Genomic DNA, 24,521 nt, shown 5'->3' on the forward strand with positions numbered 1-24,521 from the left:
AGTTGGTACATTGTGCCAACCAACTGAGTGTTACATTTCAGGGCATTTTGCCTAGGATCTTGGATTCTTCTAATCTGCAAACTAGTGAATGGTATTGGAGGATTAGTTCTAAAATTTTGATTCTAGCAACTCTGTAAACAAGTGATTCACAATGCTTAAGATACCAGATGACAGCTGGCTCTTCCTCTTTAAAATGAATTGCAACCCTGGGGCACTGGGTGGCTGAGTCGGTTGAGCCTTCCACTTGGGCTCAGGTCATGGTCTCACCAGCTCTGTTGGTGAATTTGAGTCCTGTGTCAGGCTCGCTGCTGTCAGCCTGTTTGCACAGAACCCACTTAGGCTCCTCTGTACCCCTTTTTCTCTGCTCCTGCCCTGCTTTCACGCTCTCAAAAATAAATATATAAAAAAAAAACCCTTCCCCCTTTCAGGTACTGCATTTTGGAGTGCTGGAGGAGTTGGGTTCTCCATGGAATAAAGTCTTTCGTATGCAAAATGCCAACCAGTAAAACTGATTCCTTTCAGGTGACAGTAATCAGTGAGCCACTTAGGTCAAGTGGATGCATCTTGGTGGCCCCAGTCTTGTATTGTTACTAACTTATGCCCTTATTAATCTTCAAAAGGCTAACAAATTTTGAAAGAAGACCACTTTTCGTTTGTATTAAGAAAGATTAATACCGGTCTTACCCTTTTCCTGTTTGAACAATTCAGATAAACTCCTAATGGTGAAATTCAGAATTCTCCCTTGTTTTAGATTTGGAGTGAAGGGAAATCCTTCAAGACTTAAGAATTCAAAGCTTTTTCAAATGCTAATTGGAAACTGTCTTGAAGTCTTCAGGTTCACTTTCTAAGTGAAGGAAGTTCCTAGATTTTACCTGATGAGAAAACATAGCACCTGTCTTAGCAGCTAAAATACCAATTCTAGGCTGCAGGTGTTTGTGAATAGGTTCCTAGGTGCTGCAAAGGAATATGTATTTCAAAATCAAGTTGACTCTTGGAGTAGCAGTGCTGGCAAGTAGATGTGAACTCAGGGAAAAGACCACTCTCCTCTGCACAGCAGGTACAGTGGGGCTCACTGTGCTTTTTCCCTTGTTTTGCTTACTATGGTTGGATTCCTTACCTGTTGGCATTTGTTAATCCCTTTTCCGTATTTGGTGGCCTTCACAGTCCTGTTGACACAGTAATGGAAGCCAAAGTTTCTAGGACTGTCAAAGTGCTACAAACAAAGTGTTTAAAACCACAGACTTATTGTCTCTGTGAAGAGCTAGCAGTCCATAATCAAAGAATCAGCAGGCCTCTACTACCTCTGAAGGCTGTAGGGGAGCCTTAGCTGTTTCCTCCTAGCTTCTGGTTGGTATTGGCAATTCCTAGCATTCCTTCATTTGTATATGTGTCCTTATTTCAGACTCTTGTCATGTGGCTTTCCTCTCTGTGGGTCTGCCTTCTGTAAGGATACCAGCCCTATTGGTTTGGGCCATCATAATCTTGCCTTAAAATGATCACATCTGTGAGGACCCTAATTTCGAATTAATACCAAGCACCTGGCTTAGGATTCCACCTATTCTGGCACTGCTACAATTCAACTCAAAACTCCCTCACTACTGTGCATGCTGGAAGAAGCCTTGTACTGTTCTCTAATTGTAACTGTTCTTTAAACGGGTTAGGAGGATAGGGACCTGACGTGTGTTTTTTAAAAAAAACAAAAACGCTATATACCAACCTTCTGCCAGTACTTCAGACACTAGCTTTGTAATGTAGATAACTATAATAAGAAAAGGATATGTTATCCCTTTATATTGTCACCTAATTCCTTGAACTCCCTGGAAAAGTGATACTAGGCACATTCATAGTACATCATGTGTGTTCTCCTCAATCTGACTTAGAGCCAATACTTTACTAACACAATTTTTTAAATGTTTCAAGAAACAAATTTATTCTACCTGTCTGTAGCCTGGTCTTCAGAGGCCATCTCTATTCAGCATGAACTATCTAACGTGATAAATTTTGGACTAGCAAAAACAGTAACCACTAAATGTCTTGGGATAGTAGTATGGGAAGGTGTTTTTGCCACCCCCCCCCCCACCATTTCTGTCACGACATTAACAGCTATCCACACACCTTTTAAATCTTGAGGTTTTGATTGACTAAAATGTGGCCCTTTTCATTTATATTGACAATTCTATAAGGTTTTAAAATCTCTTCTGGGAAATATGTAAGGTTTTTATATCCTAAATGTCCTAGGATTTATCTTTTAATAGAGTTCAGTCCTCTGGTATGTGTCCCACTTGTCTTCTGATAGTCCTTAGTTGGTGAAATACTGTTTGGAGTTTGACCTCGTCTACTGATACAGGATTATTAACTAAAGTCTGTAACTTCTGACTTTCTCTGCTTTCACCTCAATATCCTTATGTTGCAGGATTCTATTGAAGATCCCATGTTAAGTGGTCTCTTTAGGCTCCTAGAGGAGCTAGGAGCTGTGACCGTTACTGTTTGGTTCTACATCTGTTGATTCCTGATCACTGTCGTAGCCACTCTGCACGTAGTATCTCCTATCATCCTCACAATAACTGAAGTGGAATTAGGTACATTGCCTGAGTGTTCTGCTGCAAAACCTCGAAGATCCCAGTATCAGTAGATGATGGAGCCAAGGATGGAAGCCAGGTCCCTGGACTCCAAAATCCATGTTTGTATTTGTAGTAACTAGCTCTGTGCCTGCTGCACTAGCCCAGTTCCCAGGTTAATTCAAGGTTTCTAAACCTCAGCATTATTGGCACTTTCTTTGTTGTGGGAGGGCTGTTTGTAGGATGTGCAATGTCCTCCCTAACTTCTACCTACGCCCCCCCCATTAGTATCGCTCCTACCTTTCTCAGCCTTCACCAGCCAATAATTGTGACAACCACAAATGTCTCCATACATGGCCATTTATTTCATGGGGATAAAACTGACCACTGAGAACCAAGGGGTTAACATTTCTAAGATGTGTTTAAGTAGATGACAATACGTAACAAATATTGAAGGGATTGTGTTGAGGCAATTAAATAACTTCTAAACTACAAGGACCTAGGAAAAAACATGCATTAGCTCCCTGTTAAAGTTTTGTGGCAAAACATGGGCTAGGACTTATTTAGTCTAAGCCTGAGAATGAATATAGTTGAATAGTTATGCAGAGTTCTGTTAACTGTAGGTTAACCTTACATTGGGGTCTAATTTATAATGCATATTGATCTGCTTTTAGGAATGTTAATCTCTCTATTTGAAATGATTATAGAAACTTCTTAAATTTTGCCTTTAGGTAGTATTCACAGGGTGATAATTGCTGACTATGGATCATGGTTGATGCTGATTATCCCCTTGTAACCTTTGACTAAATGTAATTGATGTGTCTGCTTTGACTTGATTTTTCAAAGGAATAATTGTGTTCCTAGCAAAGATGAATCTTAGTATTGCAAAGGCTACATGGGTGTTTAATATATTAAGCCCCTTATTAAACTATTTTGGTTGAATTCAAACATGTGGGAAGGATGGGTCTTTGCTTCTGAGAAACTATCTTCAAGCAAATAAAAGCATGAGACTGTATTAAATGTTAAGCCTAGTTTTTACATGGCGCCTAACTGCATGTGTAGAGTGCTATATAGCTTAAAATCCTGAGCCTTGTTAGGCCTTTGAAAGGTTCGTATCTGACAGTCATATTGTTCCTATGCTTCACTTTTTATTTTGAGAGACAGCACGAGTGGGGGAGGGCTTAAACCTAAACATTAAGGTTTAATGGGGTTATAAGATGGTGCCTGATTCCGTAGAACTGTTCTTAGAGGAAGAGACACTAGAGAGCTGTCCCAACACACAGACCAAAGACAGGCCCTGGGAAGGCTGCACATTTCAAGCCACGAAGAGCGTTTTCACCAGAAATAAAGCTGGCCAGAACCTTGATCTGCTACTTCTAGCCTCTGGAGTGGAGAAAACTTAAGCCACCTAGTCTTAGAGTTTTTGTTACAGCTGCCTGGGCAGACTAATACTAGGACTAGTTCAATACGAGTTGAACTCGTCACCATTTCCTCAGAATAAGATGAACTATTTCACAGAAGCTCACTAAGATTAAATGAGGGAGCAGAGCCATAATGACATTGTTGGTACTCCAGTATTCACTGTCAATAAAATACTTGAAGACATAATGAACAGATGTTCTTTAAATTCTAGTTACAATCTGTAGTATTTAAGGATGTTAGTGTTAGCTGAAAAACCATTTCTATACCCCTTGTAGCTGAAGGTGGTATCATTACAGCTGGGCTGCTTTTGAGGTACTATCAAATACCTGCTTCTAGTGCTTTTCTGCAGGGACTAAATGCTGTACCAGTGATAAAACCCATTTGACCTTGATTTATCCAGTTAATTTCTCAATTCTTGAAACCCCTTACAGGCTATCTGGAAGGCTGGCAAGAATTGCTTTGTTTAGTACTTCCCTACGAAGTATCTTCAGTTAAATATTTTGAAAATTGTAAACCATCTTGATCACTTTATACTAAACAGTAATGGGTAAGTGGTAAATCACCCATGTTTTTGGCATTGGGAATATATATGTAGAATAAATGGCTTTGTATGTTAGTACTTTCGTAGTGAGGATGTTAAAATGGCTAGTTATGTAACAATTACACTGTAAGTTAACAGTATAGAGGTTCACTGCACTCCTTATATTACAACACCAAGGATTTCCAAGTGATCGACTTAAAATTTATGACTAGTACATTCAATGGAGTTTTAATATCCTTCAGGAACTTAGGCTTTCATTTTACATTCTATTTTTTCTAGAAAGGTAGGAAGGTTATACATAGCAGTTTAATAATCATTTGATTGTGCTGGTTCATCTTTTCCTTTTAAGACCATCTTAAGGGCAATAGTAACTTTTCTCTGCCAAAATATCCTAAAAATAAAGGAAGGAGTAGACTCAAAAGGGAGTGTAAAAACATAGGACCACTGCAGTTTTAGAGGCTCACTAAAAGGGCAGTTTGTGTTTAAAAAAAACAAGCAAATTCATCATTAACTAAACTCCATTGACCTGCTAAAAACTAAGGTCAACTTTATTTCTCCTATTTTAGTTTTGCCAAATATCAATTTTAAAGTGGAGAATCACAGGATAGGAAAGCTTAAGCTTGTTTTCTTATCTGGCTAAAATCTTCATTTCTGGGCCTGTCCTGTCATTGCAGTAGGTCTTGTTTTCAGCAGAAAAAAAAGCATTACCTTACACTATCTTTTTAAAAAATTTTTAATTCACTTTCAATAAAAACCATTGGTTAAGCGTCTGGCTTTGGCTCGGGTCATGAGCTCGCAATTCATGGGTTCCAGCCACGCATCAGGCTATGTGCTGTAGCTCAGAGCCTGGAGCCTGCTTCAGATTCTGTGGTCTGCGCCCCCCCCCCCCCAAGCTCGTGTGCATGCATGTGCTCTCAAAAATAAAATTGTTTTAAAAAATACTTCTGCACGATAGGAACCTTGAAATATTTCTGAAATTATACATAAGATCTATATAGCCAATAAATAACTTGGAGTCCGGTAGACCAGGAGGCCAGATTGCAGTACCAACTCCTAAGATTTGGACCTTATGTTTGACCTGTTTTATTCCCTCTAGTAGAGGATACCTACCTCATAGATGAAGGTAAACTAAGGCAATTCATGGGGTGCCTTGCTTGTAACTGACTACCATAGATATGCTCCACTTTGGCCCCATACCCCATGTCCACATTCACTCTGACCTTTCGCCTGCTCTTCTCTCTTACCTACACCACTCAGGCCAGGAAAGCTCCCTTCTTGCTCTCCTAACAGTACACACCTGCTCAGAGCCTTTACTCTCTGATCTTTTCCCAGTTACCTGCATAACTGTCTTCCTCATTCCCAGGTTAAAAGGAGATACTACCTTATCAGAAGCCTTTGCTGACCTCTAAAATATCATGTTCCGTCTGCAGCTTTATTCTCAGCACTGATATGGCACACTGACTGATGTAGTGTTCATACCTTCCCACAAAGTATGAGCCCATGGGTCAGGGGCATTTGCTCACTGCTATGTCTTGGCACATAGAACATCATTTGACATATACATAGGTTTTTAATTTCTACTAAATCTTTGGGAAAGAAAAACCCACATTTGAGGATAGATTTGCAAGACTACCTTATCAAGACAATTAGACAAAGGCAAGAAGCTATATTCACCTTCTAGGTAAGTATATAATCATCTTCTGGATACTTACAGGATTTATCTACTTATGAAATGATTTGCTTTGTTACTTTCTAAACAATAAAACTAGCTAAAGTACAGTGAACTCTACTGGCTATGTCCTATAGTCTCTTCATATTCTATATTAAACAGAAACCACTAAAAATTAACTTGTTTTACTTAGTGTGTAAACCATTACTTTGTATAAAGTGGCAGGAGAAAACAAAAAGGCAAGTGGATGGAAGTCAGGATACCATGTTTCTTTCACACGACATTAAGGGATTTGGACTTGATTCAGCAGGTGTTGGGGAGGCCCCAGAAAGATCTTAAACATGGGATTATATTTCAAAAAGGTCATCCTGGCAGCTTTATGAGCAGCCTGTTAAAAGCCAGTTATGTCTGTTGTGGTATTGTAGTTTGTAGAACATCAGGGCTAGCTTTATTACAGCATAACTTCTTGACTATAATGTGAAGCTTATTCTTTAAAAGCTGACAATTTTAGAATGAAAAGTAACCTGAAAAACTAAATTTTACACTACAGAACCCGAATTTGTGCTAGAATCCTCTGTATGGTTAAGTGACATGTTCCATATTTGAAGCTAATGCCCAGAGAGGCTGGAGTGACTTGGTCGAGAGAATGCTGCTGGGTTGTGGCAACTGGCTGTCCTGATTCTATGGCAATGGACTACGTGATTGTTTTAAGCTATAAAAATTAATGGTCTAAGTATAAAGTTAGCCTTTTTCCCCCCCTCTTGAAATGTAGCACTTTGTAAAGTTAGCCAGGTGGCATTTTACTAGAAATAGTATCTAATATATAATTGTTCTGGAACTTTGCTTTCCTCTATTCTTGCCTAGCCAAAATCAAATGATAGATCACATTTAAAGCTTTAAAATAAGCAACATCACATTGGAAAAATGATGCTCTAGGATTAGAGTCTGGAATCTAGTCCTGGCTGTGACCCTGGGCAAGTAAATTAGAATTTGAGTCTCCATTCTGAATTTTAAAGAGTAGAGTTTGAATTTTGATGTTCTTCTCAGAACTCAATACAGCTTTTGTTATAGCTTAAAAAAACTAGGACATTCAACTGAAATTTTTATTGGAGATCCATAACCTAACTATATAAGCTAAAGAATTACATTCATACCGAGGTGTACAGAAACTCTGGCTGCAAACATGAGACAGCTAGTAAATTATGTACTATGTTTATTTTTTTTTTCCTTGTCTTTTAAAATACCCCCACACAGGGAAGATGAGGAGCTCTCTGAAGCAGTTTACTGCTTGGAACACCTTCCATACCAGATGGTGTTGGACATGAGCAGAAATTTTCCCAACTAACACAACAGACTTGGTGAAAGAAACTTGTTTGTTGCAGTTAGAAAATATTACAGTAGTAGGAAACCTGTTTAGATCCCTTACCTGATTTCATAATGGAATTTCAGAGCTGTTAGGTAAGATCTTACTGAATACCAGAGTTTGTCTTCTGGGAAAATGCTTATTTTGATAATGTTGGTGAAAATTTCAAGGTAGGCATAGATCTGGATTAATCATCAAATATGCAGTGCTTGAATTTTCTCAAATGACTTTGACCTTTTTTTTCAAATAAGGCTACAAATACAGTCCATGAGTTAAAATTGGTAAACATGTTCCTTAAGTCTAGATCTTTTCTCTCACTAGTGTATGTGTGTGCATGCTTACCGAATAAACCTGTTAGTTGTCCTCAGTTTCCCTCAGTCTGGATTTTGAGGATTTAAGCTCCTTTATCATTTGTTCCTTAGGATCTTTCTTGGAAGTTGGTTATTAAAGCTAAAGTGCTTTAACAACTTTTAACCAAGCTAATGATTATTTTGGAACTACTGTACTGTCAAGACCTATCTGGTAAATAGACAATTATACAACCTAGCAAACTACATAATTACAGTACAATCTTGTAACAATGAACAATTTCAAACCAAATGGTTAACAAGAGATTGTTTTTGATCTATTTTTTTTTATTTAAATTTAAATGTTTTATTTTTGAGAAAGAGTGCATGTGAGCGGGGGAATGGCAGAGAGGACACACAGAATCCGAAACGGCTCCAGGCTCTGAGCTGTCAGCACAGAGCCTGACACTGGGCTCGAACTCACTAGCTGTGAGATCATAACCTGAGCTGAAGTTGGATGCTCAACTGAGCCACCCAGGTGCCCCTATTTGATCTATTTTTAAATGGGACTTTAATGAGAAGTAGGACAATGTAAATGGTACATCAGTATGCTAATATTTCATCCTAATATTCAGGATCTTGTAACTGCTACTGTCTGATCGCCAAATAGGAAAGTGGAGGATTCACATGTACAATATAATGAAGCAGGAAAGAACTTGCTATGGTTAGAAGAACTTGCATGCAACTTGTGTACTATGGTAATGCAGATCTCAGGTGAAACATTATTCATGATATAAGAAAGATTTTTTCAGAAATAAGCTGAAATTTGGGAAAGAGTGCACACAGTTGCTTGGCCAGCTATCAATTTGCAACCTTTATTTTGCACATAATTGAATAACATGATTTGGAAAAACACACCTTTCAGGAGAAGACCAAACTGCTCAGATTCATGCTCCCAAAAGAAGCAACAGTCTTCTAGACATAATTTCATGGAGAATATTCTAATAAGATCAGTTTTACTAATGGTCCTATTAATTGCAAACATTGACAAATTCTTAAAACTGACATCATGCTGCCTTGAAAGCCTTGGACAACTATCTGGTGTTTGCTAGAATGGTCCATCACTTGGTGTCCTCCTCCATCTGATGGTTTCTGGGGGAATCTTCAACTCATGCATAGGATATCTAGGTGGCCATGGGCCTTGCCACCATCCCAGCTGAATAGACTGGACCTGTGTACCTGATCAAATGAAACAGACCTAATACAAGAATAAGCTTGACCAATCCAATTGTATATGTAGGTAAGTTAAGTGAGGGAATAGTAACTGAGAAAATAGAACTAGCCGGTAAACAGGAGCAGAATAGACTTTAGCAATGAGCAGAAATGTGATTGAAGAGCCTGTGTGGCCTGAGGAGGTAACATAGTAGCTAATCTCTAGAGCAGCTGCTAACTTTTCACCAGGCCCTGTGGTAGTGGGGTAGAGGTATATTTTTCCCCCCTTTAAATCTTGAAGTAATCTGAATTTCTACTCCTTGTGGCCATAAACCAAACTGCTACATGTATTAGTATGCTTTGATACTTGAAACCGTTAACTGTATTAAATTACAGATAAGCCATTCCAAATCAAAATTATGTTGTCCTCTCCACAGATGAGAACTATTGAAACTTCAAGGTAGGGAACTCTCACTTGGAAGGTGGGAGGTAAGGATTAAATCTCAGAAGTGGTTCTAGCTTGGTTGCACATCATAATCACTTGGTTAGCTTTTAAAAATCCTTACCTGGTCTCAAACCCAGAGCTTTTACTTGCTAATACTGTATATCTGGTTCCCCTTCTCTCCCTCCTCCCCGCCAAGGTGCTAAGATAAGGTAAAGGCTGAAAACCACTAAAATGTTACAGTGCATTAGTTTGGATGTAAGTGACAGTGGAATGCTTTACTTCAGACAGATGGTAATCAGGATTATAGTGAGATTATTATACATAAAAATACTGAATCACTAGGATATATACCAAAAAAAATAGGATATTCTATGTTCTACTTCAGTAAAAATGAGTTAATATGCAGGATTCTTTCTCCTAAAGTGAATCCTCATTTGATAATTCCTATAAAGTAAAAATACTTCAATGTGTCAGTTAGTGAATGGTCAAGCGTACTCTACTACACTCAGCCTTCAGTATTTTAGGTGAAAATGCCTAAGTATGATCTATTTAGAAGTGTTTGAAAGCATTACTGGCGTACCATCTTCTAGATAAATCTCACAAGTTTTATAGACTAGCAGTAAAACTTGATCATGACAATCATGAACTTCATTCAAACCTCAAGCACTTTAGAAGTGAACAGTACTTGAGTATTTAATTTCTGATATCCTGAATTAGTGTTTCCTTTAAATTCTGTATGTTGATGGGAAGTGGTTGAGAGGCAGAAGGGAGCAGGTGACACATATGTCCACGTGTACCTACCTTTCATTTAATCGATAGCAAAAATTTTAAAACTTCAAACTCACTAGTATTTGAGTAGATCATGTTTTTTTAATTTTTAATTTTTTTTTAAATTTTTTTTTCAACGTTTATTTATTTTTGGGACAGAGAGAGAGCATGAACGGGGGAGGGGCAGAGAGAGAGGGAGACACAGAATTGGAAACAGGCTCCAGGCTCTGAGCCATCAGCCCAGAGCCTGACGCGGGGCTCGAACTCACGGACCGCGAGATCGTGACCTGGCTGAAGTTGGACGCTTAACCGACTGCGCCACCCAGGCGCCCCTTTAATTTTTTTTGAATGTTTATTTATTTTTGAGACAGAGACAGAGCATGAATGGGGGAGGGTCAGAGAGAGGGAGACACAGAATCTGAAACGGGCTCCAGGCTCTGAGCTGTCAGCACAGAGCCCGACGCGGTGCTCGAAGGACCGCGAGATCATGACCTGAGCCGAAGTCGGCTGCTCAACCGACTGAGCCACCCAGGCGCCCCAAGTAGATCATGTTTACTTGCACTCTCATTAACATTGAAATTATTCCTAATTTTCTTATCCTAATCTGTTCAGTATACTTAATTTATAACCTCTATCTCCCATAAATCTGTAAAACTGTCTTAAGCTGTGTGTAAGGCCCTTGATGCATGTTTTCTTGTGTTATCTTTGAAAGTAGTCTACTGAATCTACACGAGTGATACATAGTAAAACATTAAGCCTGTGTGAAAGCCCTGACTTAAACAATTTTTGTTCATTTAGGAAGAATATTTGGGGCACCTGGGTAGCTCAGTTAAGCATTCCAACTCTTGATATTTGGCTTAGGTCATGTCCCATGGTTGTGGGATCAAGTCCTATATCAGGCTCGGTGCTAGGTGTGGAGACTGCTTAAGATTCTCTCTCCTCTTCCCTGCTTGTGTACATGCTCTCGTTTGCTCTCAAAACAAAAACTTACAATATTGATCTTGAGGTAGTAGCTGCTAGATGTTGCTTTGGTCTCCTAGTTTCTTTTAAGATGTAACCAGATCATTCTAGAAATCCTTAAGAATGTTCTTGTAGATTTCTCCTTCAGGTTTTTGTCAATTCCTTACCTACGTTTCAAATACTTTTCATCAAACTTCTTCCTATCGACATAAAATGTAGGACCATCACTTTTGCAATAAGGGGAAAAATCTTGCTATTTGTATCTGGATGAGTGATTCTAAGATTTGTTCTACTTTCCACTGATTTCTTTAGATTTTATGTACACAAAATACCATCTGCAGAGAACTTGTATTTTTCTACCTAATACTTTCTAAATGCTTTATTTACAGAACTATATAAAAACAGAAAAATAACAATCCTTATGATTCCTGAAGCTAAGTTCTACTTCTGTTTGACATTTTTAAAATAAAACTTTATGGACCTATGTACACATTTTTAATGTACACATTTTTAACTATCTGCATAAATCTAGTATTTTACATCAAACTCAAACCATGTCTTAAATAATGCCAACCAGGTCTGAGACTATGTGATGGTTATAAAACTTAATCTTCCATGAAATCACTTGGGTCTCATTCCCCCCCCTCCATAGTATTGGGTTTCTTGGTCCTGTAACTTAACAAACCCCCTAGAAACTGGAGAGGAGGCCCTTTAAGAAGCCCAAGTGGTAAAGGGAAATCGGTTTAGAGTTTTGTCCCTTTTTTAAGATACATCTTGGCAAAAGATTTTATTACATTTATTGTCAAATTGATTTCCATACAATACCCAGTGCTCATCCCAACAGGTGCTCTCCTCAATGCCCATCCCCCGCTTTCCCCTCCCTCCCATCCCCCATCAACCCTCAGGTTATTCTCAGTTTTTAAGAGTCTCTTATGATTTGCCTCCTTCCCTATCTAACTTGTTTTCCTTCTCCCCCATGGTCTTTTGTTAGGATCCACATAAGAGTGAAAACATGAGAAACTTCTGGTATTGGTTTTTCTCTGTATGACGTATTTCACTTAGCATAACACCTCTTGTTGCTACAAAAGGCCATATTTCTTTTTTTAACCTAAATTTTTATTTTTTATATTCTTTTCCAATATGTGAAATTGTCAAATTGGTTTCCATACAACACCCAGTGCTCATCCCAAAAGATGCCCTCTTCAATACCCATCACCCACCCTCCCTTCCCTCCCACCCCCCATCAACCCTCACTTTGTTCTCAGTTTAAGAGTCTCTTATGCTTTGGCTCTCTCCCATTCTAACTTTTTCTTCTTCCCCTCCCCCATGGGTTTCTGTTAAGTTTCTTAGGATCCACATATGAGTGAAAACGTATGGTATCTGTCTTTCTCTGTATGGCTTATTTCACTTAACACTCTCCAGTTCCATCCATGTTGCTACAAAGGGCCATATTTCATTCTTTCTCATTGCCACGTAGTACTCCATTGTGTATATAAACCACAATTTCTTTATCCATTCATCAGTTGATGGACATTTAGGCTCTTTCCACAATTTGACTATTGTTGAGAGTGCTGCTATAAACATTGGGGTACAAGTGCCCCCCTATGCATCAGTACTCTTGTATCCCTTGGGTAAATTCCTAGCAGTGGTATTGCTGGGTCATAGGGTAGGTCTATTTTTAATTTTTGAGGAACCTCCACACTGTTTTCCAGAGTGGCTGCACCAATTTGCATTCCCACCAACAGTGCAAGAGGGTTCCCGTTTCTCCACATCCTCTCCAGCATCTATAGTCTCCTGATTTGTTCATTTTGGCCACTCTGACTGGAGTGAGGTGATATCTGAGTGTGGTTTTGATTTGTATTTCCCTGATGAGGAGCGATGTTGAGCATCTTTTCATGTGAAAAGGCCATATTTCATTCTTACTGCCAACTAGTATTCCATTGTATATATAAACCACAATTTCTTTATTCATCAGTTGATGGACATTTAGGTTCTTTCCATAATTTGTCTATTGAGAGTGCTGCCATAAACCTTGGGGTACAAGTGCCCCTATGCATCAGTACTCCTGTATCCCTTGGGTAAATTCCTAGCCGTGCTATTGCTGGATTATAGGGTAGATCTATTAATTTTTTGAGAAACCTCCATACGGTTTTCCAGAGCTGCTGCACCAGTTTGCATGTGCCTGTTGGCCATCTGGATGTCTTCTTTAGAGACATGTCTATTCATGTCCTCTGCCCATCTCTTCACTGGATTATTTGTTTTTTGGGTGTGGAGTTTGGGGAGTTCTTCAGATTTTGGATACTAACACTTTGTCCAATGTCATTTGCAAATATCTTTTCCCATTCCATTGGTTGCCTTTTAGTTTTGTTTCCTTTGCAGTGCAAAAGCTTTTTATCTCTGAGGTCCCAATAGTTCATTTTTGCTTTTAATTCCCTTGCCTTTGGAGATGTGTCAAGTAAGAAACTGCTGCAGCTGAAGTCAGGTTTTTGTTTTTTTTTTTTTTTTTTTTTCCCCCTGCTTTCTCCTCTAAGGTTTTGATGGTTTGCTGTCTCACATTCAGGTCCTTTATCCATTTTGAGTTTATTTTTGTGAATGGTGTGATAAAGTGGTTTAGTTTCATTCTTTGTTGCTGTCCAGTTCTCCTGGCACCGTTTGTTAAAGAGACTCTTTTCCCTTGGTTACTCTTTCCTGCTTTGTCAAAGATTAGTTGGCCATACATTTATGGTTCCAGTTCTGGGTTGTCTATTCTCCGTTGGTTTATATGTCTGTTTTTGTGCCAATGCCATGCTGTCTTGATGATTACAACTTTGTAGTAGAGGCTAAAGTCTGGGATTGTGATGCCTCCCACTTTGGTCTTCTTCAAAATTACTTTGGCTATTCATGGTCTTCTGTGGTTCCGTACAAATTTTAGGATTGCTTGTTCTAGCTCTGAGAAGAATGCTGGTACAATTTTGATTGGGATTTCATTGAATGTGTAGATTTCTTTGAGTAGTACTGACATTTTAACAATATTCTTCCAATCCACGGGCATGGAATATTTTTCCATTTCCTTGTATCTTCAATTTCCTTCATAAGCTTTCTATGGTCTTCAGCATACAGATCTTTTACATCTTTGGTTAGGTTCATTGCTAGGTATTTTATGCTTCTTGGTGCAATTGTGAATGGGATCAGTTTCTGTGTTGCTTCATTATTAGTGCATAAGAATGCAACTGATTTCTGTACATTGATTTTTGTATCCTGCGAGTTTGCTGAATTCATGTATCAGTTCTAACAGACTTTTGGTAGAGTCCATTGGGTTTTCCATGTATCATGTCCTCTGCAAACAGTGAAAGCTTGACTTCCATCTTTGCTAATTTTGATGGCTTTGATTTCCTTTTGTTGTCTGATTGCTGATGCTAGCACTTCCAACACTTAAACAACAGCGGTGAGAGTGGGCATCCCTGTCGTGTTCCTGATCTCGGGGAAAGCTGTCAGTTTTTCCCCATTGAGGATATTAGCTGTGGGCTCTTCATAAATGGCTTTTATGATGAAGTATGTTCCTTCTATCCCAACTGTCTTGAGGGTTTTTATTAAGAAAGGATGCTGAATTTTGTCAAATACTTTTTCTGCATCAATTGACAGGATCCTATGGTTCTTATCTTTTCTTTTATTAATGTGATGTATCACATTGATTTTGTGAATATTGAACCAGCCCTGCACCCAAGGAATGAATCCCACTTGGTCATGGTAATTTTTTTTATATGCTGTTGAATTTGATTTGCTAGTGTCTTGTTGAGAATTTTTGTATCCATGTTCATCAGGGATATTGGCCTGTAGTTCTTTTTTTGTTGGGTCTATGTCTGGTTTGGGAATCAAAGTAATGCTGGCTTCATAGAATGAGTCTGGAAGTTTTCCTTCCCTTTCTATTTTTTTGTAACAGCTTGAGAAGGATAGGTATGATCTCTGCTTTACATGTCTGGTAGAATTCCCCAGGGAAGCCATCTGGTCCTGGATTCTTATTGGGAGATTTTTGATAACGGATTCAATTTCTTTGCTGGTTATGGGTCTGTTTAAGTTTTCTATTTCTTCCTGTTTGAGTTTTGGAAGTGTGTGGGTGCTTAGGAATTTGTCCATTTCTTCCAGGTTGTCCAGTTGGTTGGCATATCTTTTATAGTAGTCTGATAATTGCTTGTATTTCTGAGGGATTGGTTGTAATAATTCCATTTTCATTCGTGATTTTATCTATTGGGGTCCTCTCCCTTTTCTTGAACCCTGGCTAGAAGTTTATCAATTTTATTTTTTCAAAAAACCAACTCTTGGTTTCACTGATCTGCTCTACAGGTTTTTTAGATTCCATATTTCTGCTCTGATCTTTATTATTTCTTCTTGGTTTGGAGTGTCTTTGTTCTGCTTCTAGTTCCTTTTGTGCGGTTACATTTTGTATATGGGATGTTTGTTTGAGATGGGCCTGGATTGCAATGTATTTTCCTCTCAGGACTGCCTTCGCTGCATCCCAAAACACTTGTTTTTTTTTCATTTTCATCTGTTTCCATGTATTTTTTAAATGGCTCATACTCCCAGATCAGCAGGGAGGAGGGAGCCTATGGGAGCAGCAGGCCCCTGCACTAGCCTTTCCAGGAAGGATTCAAAGGACATGCTATTGCCCCTCTTAAATACAGGCAACTCTAGCAACCAGAACCCTCCTTTATGGCCTCTAGGCTTCCCGGCTCCCTGTAGTTGCTTTTAGGTGTCCTAAGCTTCCCCTTGCTCCAATCAGGACTTACAGATATACAAAAACTGTTCTTTCAGGTTTTAAATCTACCCTCTGGAAACTGTTTCCCTGATTGCTTTATTCCATGGCATTAATCACCTGCATACAACTGGAATAAACTTGTCAAGTACTTTTGGCCCTGCTAAGTGGTCAGTAAAAGTACCAAGTCAAGCAATGTTTAGCTTTTATGCTAGTTTGGGACATGGGGATAAAACTAAGTAATTGACCCTTGAAAAACGGGGTTATGGATACTAAACTCCACATGAAGTCAGAAATCCATGTATAACTTTGGACCCTCCCTCCCCACCCCAACTTAACTAATAGCCAGTTGACTAGAAACCTTAATACATCTTAAAAAAAATTTTTTTTGAGGGAGAGAGCATGAGTGGGGGAGGGGCGGAATATATCCCAAGCAGGCTCCTTGCTCTCCACGCAGAGCCTAATGTGGGGCTTGAATTCAAACTGGGAGATCACGGCCTGAGCTGAAATTGAGTTGGATGCTCAAATGACTGAGCCACCGAGGTGTTCCTTTTTATGGATATTTTTAACAGCTATGCTATATGTAATATATACTGTATTCTTCCAATAAAGTAAGCTAAAGAAAGGGACACATATACAGTACTGTCATGTTTATCACATTCCATGTGTTACATGGATCTGCACAGTTCAAACCCATGTTGTTCACAGGTCTTCTATAAACTTCAATATTGAGTCTGTTGGTCTGGATTGCAGTTATATCTAAATCTTAGAAGTTGGTATATAAGATACTTAGCATTATGTCAATGTAGCCTGTTGAGCTTTTCATTGTTGAGTCATTTTGAACTTGATGTAACAGAAAAACCAGTGCTAACGCATGCAGGATTTACTTGGTGTAAGTCCTATGGTGGAGAGGATAATCCTTTAAAATAGCTATAACTAAAAGATAATGTTAGGTTTTTCATAGATGCAAATAATTGCCTATGATTAGGTATAAAGCATAAATTTTTAATCTAAAATAATTCAAAAATATGGTTATCTAGTACTCTTTAGTACAGTGATAGAAACAATCCCTATCCACTACAACACTAATATCTACGGTTAATAGAAAATTATTGATCATAAATCCCCTCTGTTGTGTATAGTTGTAAATTACAGCTGAGTTTGAGACAAAGTTTGTTCAAGGGACCACAATAAGTCCTTAATCTATTTCTCTTGAGAATCTCAAATTTGTCTACTAAAACCTCTTTAAATAGTCAAAATACCAAGACTTGGCCTTGAGCTGTATCATCTTTATACTCCTCCACTCCTGTCACAAGTTTTATGGTAACTATGGACTATTTGCAACTTACCAGACTGTAATTATTGTTTTATCCATTTGGCTCTGCAATGCTGTGGTCATTGTGTTGTCAGGTTCACCTGTAGGAGATAAATGACCTCTTATATGAACTGAATTACCTGCACTTCAATATAAACATGTATGTTTGCCCTTACAGTTCATACATTTGTCCAATTTATTTTAATTCCAACAGTTCTGTGTAGTGTTTCAGGTGTACAATAGAGATTCAATAATCCTATACATTCCTCCGTGCTCATAAGTGTACTTAGGTGAATGGGACTATTTCACCCATGCCCCTCACCAACCTCCCCTCTGATAGGCTTTATTTTATTTTATTTTTTTATTTATTTTTTTTTTTTTTTAATTTTTTTTTCAACGTTTATTTATTTTTGGGACAGAGAGAGACAGAGCATGAACGGGGGAGGGGCAGAGAGAGAGGGAGGCACAGAATCGGAAACAGGCTCCAGGCTCTGAGCCATCAGCCCAGAGCCTGACGCGGGGCTCGAACTCACGGACCGCGAGATCGTGACCTGGCTGAAGTCGGACACTTAACCGACTGTGCCACCCAGGCGCCCCTGATAGGCTTTATTTTAAACGTATACCCTCCATTAAGGTTGTCATTTTTTCAAGACTTTATTGAAGCATACTTCAGACTATGTGGTTCTAAAAGAGCTAAAACATTCTAATAAAAATACCTTTTTCTCAAGCATACGCAGAAGAATCCCCTGGTTAAATCAAACCTAATAAATATTACAAATTTATGAAGACTGAAATCCTACCAGGTATATTTTCCAACTACAAGGTATTAAATCTCAACACAAAGCTAGAAAATCTGCAGTGTAAATATTAAATATTTCATAAATATTAAACACATTACTGCACAAGCAGTGGGCCAAATAACTCAAATGGCAGGGGCGCCTGGGTGGCTCAGTTGGTTGAGCATCCGGCTTCGGCTCAGGTCATGATCTCACAGCTCATGAGTTGAGCTCCGCGTCAGGCTCTGTGCTGACAGCTTGGAGCTTTCTTCGGGTTCTGTGTCTCCCTCTCTCTCTGCCCCTAACCCACTCACATTCTGTCTCTGTCTCAAAAATAAACATTAAAAGAACTCAAATGGCAAATCACAAGTTCTCAGAACAAAACACAATATTCCAAAACCTATGGGATAAAGCAAAAGCAGGTGTTAGAGAAATTTATGCTATAGATGCTTGTATGAAGAAAAACATCCCAAATAACACAAGAAACCAGAAAAAGAAGAAACTTAGCAGAAATTTCAACTGAGGAAGGAAATAACAAATCAGAGCTAGAAATCAGAATAAATAAGAACATAACATTGAAAATAAGGACTTCCTTCCTCCTCCCTGCCCCCACCCCCAAAAAAATGCAGTGCCTTAACTACATTAACTGGGAAAGAAGACTCGGAGAGAAAAAAAAAAAAAAACGGATAACCATAGATATAAATTCTTAAAGGGCACAAGTTATTATGATTTAATCTTGAATCCAAAAAACAGGGAATCTGAGACCACTAATGAAAAGTAGAATAAAGAATCAAATATTTCCCAGCACAGAAAAGCCCAAGACCCCATAGTTTCTTGGGTGAATTCTACCAAATATTGATAAGTCTTTGATCTTACAAATAGCATGTTTAAATTCATTCCATGAGGCTAGTACTACTGTGATAAGAATGCAGGATAAAAACAATGAAAAGGTCTAGTTTGTCCAATGTAATTATTGCTACTCCAGCTTTCTTTTGACCTTCATTTGCATGATAATTCCCCACTCCTTCACAATCTGCAGTTGTCCTTAAGTCTAAAAGGAGTCTTACAGGTAGCATATAGATGGGTCTTACGGCCCTATGTCTTCTGGAGTTTTTAGTCCATTTACAGTGAAAGTTATCATTGGTATGGATTTATTGCCATTTTATTACTGGTTTCTGGAGATCTTCTCTGGTCCTGTGTCACTTTTGTTCTTTTCTGCACTCAGTCCCCGTTAATACTTTTTTGCAGGGCTGATTTAGTGGTCACAAACTTTAGTTTTGGTCTGGGCAACTCTTTTATCTCTCCTATTATGAATGATAGTCTTGCTGGATAGAGTATTCTTCCCTGCAGACTTTCCATTCGGGACTTTGAATGTATCATGCCCCTCCCTTCAGGCTTGCCATGTTAAGAAATCTCTAGATAACCTTATGGGTTTTTCCCTTGTAAATTACTGTAGTTAGTCTTCTAAGTTTTTTATCACTATTTTGCAAATTATGGTATGTTTTGGTGTTGGCCTGCTTTTGTTGATTTTGATGGAAGTTTTCTGTACTTCCTGGATTTGGTTGTCTGTTTCCTTCCCCAAAATAGGGAAGTTTATTGCCCTTCAAATTTTCTGCACCCTTTTCTCTTTTCTTCTGGGATTTCTCTAATACTAATGTTATTATGTTTAGTGGATTCACTGAATTCCCTAAGTCTGTTCTCATGTTCCATAATTCTCTTGTCTGCTTCATTATATTCCATTATTTTGTCTTTTGTGTCACTCATTTCTCTGCTGCTTCTAGTCTGCTCTTCATTGCCTCAAGCCTGTTTCCAATCTCGTGTATTGCACTCTTCTGACTCTTTAATCCTTTCACATTTGTGATAAGGGTCTCCTGATGTCTACTATTTTCTCAAGCCTGGTGAGTATCCTAATGATTGTTGCTTTAAATTCTTCATCAGGTGAGTTACTTATTCTGTTTTGCTTATATCTCTGGCTCTGGCCTTACCTAGCCATGTGGGATAAATTCCTCTATGCTGGCGTTTTGTCTGCCTTCTCTGTTAGAAAAAAGTTAGATCTCCTCTTGAAAGTAATGACCTTATGAAGTTATGTATTATCCAGAGCCTTGTGCTTATGGGAGTGTCTCCAGTGTGTGGGTGTGGGCTCTGCTGTTGTGTTGTGGCTGTTCGGGGCTCTCCTTTCCTGCCGTGACAGTGTTTAGTCCCTGGCCTGGAAATTGAGTTTTAACTAGGTGTGCTCTGGTTGGCTTGTGAAATGAGACCTGACCCCACTTCTAGTACAGCTGAGGCTCAGAAGAACTCTGGTCAGGAGATGCGATATGGGCAGGGGCTTGTGTTGGTCTTTGGAGCAGAGAGCCTGCCATACTGGGACTGAGGCAAGCTTGATTGAGAAGGGTAGTTCCCTGTAAACATGGGTAACCTAATGTGGCTTGGTATAAGCAAGTTAGGCAGCCAGTGTACACGGTTGTCCCCTTAGATGGCTTTGTATTTATGCTGAGAGGTGGGAGAGGGAAATGGTGCAGTCAGCAACTTTGTTCCTGGAGGGGTGTCACCTTCTCTTCCTAAATGCTGCCTTTCAGGAAAGTGCTCCTAGAATGGAGAATAATCTCCCCCTGCTGTGTGCCCTAGGCATTTTTTCAGGTTGCTATTTCCAAGCAGTCTACTCCCCCAAACCCCCATCTTGTTTGCCTACCTTATCTCTAAGAGCTGTGTAGTGCTCTCCTGGCTCTATCCCAGCTAAATCTGACCTTTAAAACTCCAGGCTTTAGAGATGTGGTGGGAGCAGGGGCCTGCACTGGTCTTCTGGTGGAGTGACCAGCCCCACTGGGACGGAGACGAACTTGACTGAGAAGGGCAGTCCTGCCAGAGCGCAGATGGGTGTGGCTTGGTGTAAGCAAGTTAGCCCTTGTCTGTGCTGTGCTGCTTCTCACTGGTGACCTTGGGTTTGTACTCAGGGGTAAGGGAAAGGAATGGCGCCAGCCAGCTTCCTTGTTCCAGGAGAGGTGTCTCTGTGAATGTTGCCTCCCAGGGATGCTCTCCAAGAGTGAATAATCTGACTTGTGTGCCCTGGGTGTTCATCATATTGCTGTGTCCATGATATATTCCCCCACATTGTTTGCTTGCCTTCTACCCAGGAGCAGCACACTGCCTTCAGGAATCTATCTAAGCCAAGCTCTCTGACCTTTAAACTCCAGGCATTATGCCCTGCTGGGTGTAAGAACTCATGAAATTCAACCCCTCTTGTTTTCTAAGCCAATGGCTTTGGGTAAATGTTCTTGTTCGTTACCCTGTGTGCTCCACTCCTCCCTTTATTTGTGACCACAGCTCCCGCCCCTCAGTAGCACCCATGATCCATTTCTTCCTTAAACCATATTTACATACTTCTCACATGGTCTCTTTCCCTTTAGTTGTTGAATTTGTTCTGTCTTCAGATTGATTTTTGTGGAGTATTTAGGATGACTTGATAATTGTCTAGTCTGTGGGACCAGAAGAGCCTAGGGTCTTCCTACTCTGCTACCGTCTTTGATTCTAAAACCGTGTACATATTATATAGTAATAATCACATTCCGTAACTGTCTACACTTCTTTATACTCGTTAGTAACTGGTTTTTAGAGCAGTTTCTTAAATCAATTAACTTGTTTCAGTAGTATTTCTAAATTCTGGTAGTTCAGTTCCTGGCTGTCTTAATACATTGCTTCCAGTACTTTAGGGCATAGGTGAATTCCATTTTAAGACTTAATTCCGCTGGTTGTATTGGCTCCTTTTAAATGTCTTTAGTATGAGACATTACATTTTTCTCCTATTAGCACTTTTATTTTTTTTGTCTTTTAATTAAATTGAAGTTTTTTTTAAATATAAAATTTATTGTCAAATTGGTTTCCATACAACACCCAGTGCTCATCCCAAAAGGTGCCCTCCTCAATACCCATCACCCACCCTCCCCTCCCTCCCACCCCCCATCAACCCTCAGTTTGTTCTCAGTTTTTAACAGTCTCCTATGCTTTGGCTCTCTCCCACTCTAACCTCTTTTTTTTTTTTTTTTTTTTTTTCCTTCCCCTCCCCCATGGGTTTCTGTTAAGTTTCTCAGGATCCACATAAGAGTGAAACCATATGGTATCTGTCTTTCTCTGTATGGCTTATTTCACTTAGCATCACACTCTCCAGTTCCATCCACGTTGCTACAAAAGGCCATATTTCATTCTTTCTCATTGCCACGTAGTAGTCCATTGTGTATATAAACCACAATTTCTTTATCCATCAGCTGATGGACATTTAGGCTCTTTCCATAATTTGGCTATTGTTGAGAGTGCTGCTATTAGCACTTTTAAATGCTAATCCCATGAAAGCATTTATTCTTTGTACTTTTTGAGAAAAATGCAGGGGGGAAAACTAAACTGGCAGAAATAGGATTCTTAACACTTTCAGAAAACTAGTCAAACTTATATGGTCATGAGGTCAGGTGATTGAAGAGAGATATGCAAAGACTATACAATATTCCTTAGTATTGTAACTTGCTGTGCTACCAGAAAAAGGTCTAACATAGAATATTATCAATTAAGGTAGTGGAAACTATATTAAGTATGGGCAACATGCATAATTATAACTGTCTTGGAAATCCAAATACCCAGGCATTCAAAAATTTAAATAAACTCTGTATCCTTTCCCACTGGGATTACCTCATTGCAAAGGCAGCAATTTGAAAACTGTTACACCTGGCTGTGATAGGATTTGTATTAGAATTTTTTTCATTTTTACCTTTGGGCGTCTCTACGAGTTTTGTTGACTTAAAGTGGGTTTAATTTAAAATGATTTTGTTAAATTCTGTAATTAAGATGTAAGTAAATAGAACTACAGACTAACCTACAATTTATGATCCTTTCTGTTCATTACTATATTCATTAACACTTAAGATTATCAAATGAAGACACTTGTTCTTTGGCTGACATCAAATGTGCTGTTCCCCTATCAAGTTAAAGGGATTAATTGAAGATTTCAAAATACTCCAAAATATGTACTACCAAGGATCTTACCAGTTACATTAGATGATGCACCTCAAAGGGTATAATTAAGAGGAGAGATTAAGCACTTTTAGTGAAGCTTATAAGACAGTGTATAATCAAATATTTGAACACATACAGTAAACATGCAGTATTAGAAACTTATTTTTCCAAATTTCCTTAATGTTTAAGGAAAAGGGTAATTTTTATGTACATTAGTACGGGCTTCAGATCCTTACTGTCCTAAGGATATCAAATTCTTCACCTACAGATTAACACCATTCACCTGAGTCAGTGAGAATCTTAAGCATTCTTTCATAAATCAGAATATTTCAGAGGTACTTTGCAGACTTTTCTCTGTGCTAACTAGGCACTTGATAAGCATTTTCAGTGTATCTAGAAGTCCCTTGACTATGTATCAGTCAGACTAGGAAAATGGCTTTCTTAATTGCAATTTCTCATGCTCTCTAAAAATATTTATACTTTCTTGGGGCGCCTGGGTGGCGCAGTCGGTTAAGCGTCCGACTTCAGCCAGGTCACGATCTCGTGGCCCGTGAGTTCGAGCCCCGCGTCGGGCTCTGGGCTGATGGCTCAGAGCCTGGAGCCTGTTTCCGATTCTGTGTCTCCCTCTCTCTCTGCCCCTCCCCCGTTCATGCTCTGTCTCTCTCTGTCCCAAAAATAAAATAAACGTTGAAAAAAAAAATTAAAAAAAAAAAATAAAAAAAAATAAAAATATTTATACTTTCTTAATCCATAAATAGAACCATCATTAATGTATGTAGAAGACAGTTCTTAAAAGAACTTTTTTGCCTTCTCTAAAACTAAGATTCATAAAATCCTGCCCCAAAATCCTAAAAACATCATTTTATAAAATATTTTTCTTTTGAGTAATGACTAGTTAACTTCATGTTACCTATTAATGTGATTCATTAAATATGAAGCATAACATTGTCCATTAGCTTCATTAAATAACTAGAATACCTAAAATTCTTCATTCAATAGCTTATAATTATAGTTTACTTAAAAATATAGTGCTGCAGATACTTAGATATCTTCCATCCTGATCTCCAAAATCATAGATGGAATAAATGACTCTGGGAGAAATCAAATCACTTTTCCAAATTCTTGCTGAGACTTGAACCAGATATATGACTACTTCATTACCTGTGAGAATCCATAACTTTAATATAAAAGTTGTAATTTATAAGAACACACCTGGTCAGGCACCCTTTTTATTTTTTCTGTTTTTGTTTTTGGTTACAATGAAAGCTGCCTATCCTTGTATCCTTGGAGTCCATTATGACACAGGTACTGGTTAATGAGAACAAGATGTTTAACAATGACCTAAGAAGTGAGGTCCTATGAGCTCATATTCTAGGAGGGAAATTAACCAGAATAAACTACATAAATGAGGAAAAGGTGACTCTGCTTTAGAGCATTTCTAGGTGTATAAGGTGGAGGGGTCTATAGATCTTATAGAC

The 24,521-nt window shown here is 38.8% G+C and overlaps 1 long non-coding RNA gene across 1 annotated transcript; it reads right to left on the bottom strand.

Moving 5' to 3' along the window:
• Positions 1 to 1,117: 1,117 nt before the first annotated feature.
• On the bottom strand, positions 1,118 to 24,324 carry LOC123599208. The gene is made up of 3 exons (XR_006713041.1): positions 24,256 to 24,324; positions 17,304 to 17,370; positions 1,118 to 1,166 (listed from the first exon to the last, which is right to left on the bottom strand). It is a non-coding gene; the product is annotated as an uncharacterized LOC123599208 (long non-coding RNA).
• Between the last annotated feature and the right edge of the window lie 197 nt (positions 24,325 to 24,521).

This window comes from Leopardus geoffroyi, chromosome A1 (assembly GCF_018350155.1).
Source record: "Leopardus geoffroyi isolate Oge1 chromosome A1, O.geoffroyi_Oge1_pat1.0, whole genome shotgun sequence".
Classification (NCBI taxonomy): domain Eukaryota; kingdom Metazoa; phylum Chordata; class Mammalia; order Carnivora; family Felidae; genus Leopardus; species Leopardus geoffroyi.